Raw genomic sequence first — 2,404 nt, forward strand, 5'->3', positions numbered from 1 at the left:
TTTTTTTTTTTTTTTTTTTTTTTTTTTTGGTACCAGGGATCGAACTTGGGCCCTTATGTTTGCGAGGCAGGTGGTGGAACCACTGAGCCAAATCTCCAGCATGGCTTCCTTTTAATTCTAACCTTTTCAGCCACCAAGCTCTCTTCTCCAGATTTACAGGTCCCAACTTTATAATAACTTCCTTTCTAGTGAAATTCAAAACTATTATAATCACTCAGCTGTGCCAATTGCTCCTGATTCTTATTTTTTAATTTATTTTTTGGTACCAGGGATTGAACTTGGGTCCTTGTGCTTGCAAGGCAGGCCACCAAACCACTGAGCTAAATCCCTGGCCTCTACTCTTGATTTTTAACATAGAGCTGACTAGAAGTTCCCAACAGTACTCATACCACAGCCTGAATGTTGGGCTGCCTTGAAATTTCTTCTATCAAATTAATTAATCCACTGCCTTTATTTCTGTCTCCCACAAAAATCTCAGGACAGGAGCAAAATATAAATAAGTTTTCTGCCACAGCATAGCACACATGGCCTGAGTTTAACAATGAAAGGAGCTCTCAATTGAAACCTCCTGAGCCTTGTCTTTTCCATGTGATTTTAAATTAGCATTTTGATCTTCTGAGCTCTGACCAGAATCTCCCATCAAGCTAGGGCTACTTCTCCAGGCAGCATCACCAAACATTTCCAAACTCCTCCTGAAAATGTCACTTATCTGGTACTAAAACTTTGTCTTTATTGCTTTTTATCACTAGAACACAGTGCCCAGCTCCCACAATTTAGGGAGAAAAGGTATATTTTGGCTTGTAATTCTAGTTCATAGTTGACTGGCTCCAAGACAGAATGGCAAAGGGGCGTAGTGTAGGAGAAGCTGCTCATATCATGATGTCAGGGAAGCAGAGAGAGTGAAGGGAGGAACTAGGAAGGGAGGTACACATATCCTCCTAGGTCAGGCCTACAGGGATTCTGCAGGAATGTTTGAGGAGCTCAGAGCCTACAAACAATGAAGATAAACAATTGAATTGAGTGTGTTGTGCTCAGCTGGGAGGCAGTAGAGACTCTGCAAACACAGGGTGAATCAAAGGAGTGAAGAGTTTGCCTTAGGAGAAGGGTCTTTAGCCATGTTCCAGGGCAGTCTGTGGTGAACACTGAGCACCCAGTGGGAGGTGGCAGTTTGCTGTGTTCTCCCTGTGTGGGAGGAATGAGGCTGGGGAAGAGGTTTCAGGCTTGCTCCAGCTACCTGCAGTTGCCTGCAGAGCCCCATGCACCGCAGACAAAATGCCTGTCTCCTACCATCTATTTGTTGACACCCCAGTGGCCCAGAGCTTGCCTCTCGTTCCCACCCTCTATGCTCAAGCCCAAGGTCAGCTTCTGGAGATGAATAAGCCTGCAGTACAAGTCACCCTGAGATGCAGCTTTATCCAGGGATCTTCTCAAAACCTCCTAGGATCAGTATCATTAATAACATCTGTGCATCAATGACGCCAGGACCTTGATTGCTGCCCCTCATTTTTCAGGGAGACCACTTGTGATTTGCCTATGGTCCTGTGGCTGGGTTATCTCGATCCTGGAGTGCAGCTACCGTTGGCACTTCCTCCAGGACACTGGTATCTGGTTGCACCTTTCTGCTTCTCCCAACTAGCAAGATGCTGCCAATGCCATCCTTCCAGGCTCCCAAAGTTACACACTCAGCTATCAACAGAGGGCTGCAGCCACACAAACGTTATGAAGCATTTTGGAGCCATAGGCTACTCACATTTATGAGCAGGGGAGAAGGAGGTGACTGAGGACTCGAAGGCTGGTTAGGATGAGAGGCAGAGTAGGAGCAATGACAGCCCTGAACCATGCCACATCCAGGTTTTATCAGCATGTGTTGGAAATATGCCTGCTTTTCCTCTGCTCTCACACCCCAAGGAGCACAAAAGACTTCCTTGGCCCTAAAAGGGGCTATGGGTTCCTGCCAGCAGCAAGCAAACCACTCTTTAGCTGCAGACTCCAGTGTGCTGGCCTCTAATCTGATTCTGCTCTGACAGCATCTACTTATGGCAGCATCAGCTCCCACAGACTTGGGGTTCTGCTCCCCAGCCCTGCCCCACTCAGATGCCAGTCACAGGCCCCAGGTTGTCTGATGTGTGCTTCTGACTGGCCAGTGATACACTGGGGTCCCTACAGTCCTTTATTCAGGTTCAATTCATTTGCTTGCATGGCTCACAGATCTCAGGGAAACATGTCTGCCAGCTTATTATAAAGGAGACTCTGAGGGGCATAGTTGAAGTGCACGGTTATGGGCACACAGCTTCCACACTACCGTCCAGGGGCCTCTGCACATCCGGCCGTCTAGAGCCCTCCAAACCCTGTCCTTTGGGGATTTGTGAGGGTTTTGCTGCATGGGTGTGATGGTGCATGGACC

Source organism: Fukomys damarensis, unplaced genomic scaffold, assembly GCF_012274545.1.
Source record: "Fukomys damarensis isolate Sample0158 unplaced genomic scaffold, DMR_v1.0_HiC HiC_scaffold_30, whole genome shotgun sequence".
In the NCBI taxonomy this organism is placed as follows: Eukaryota; Metazoa; Chordata; class Mammalia; order Rodentia; family Bathyergidae; genus Fukomys; species Fukomys damarensis.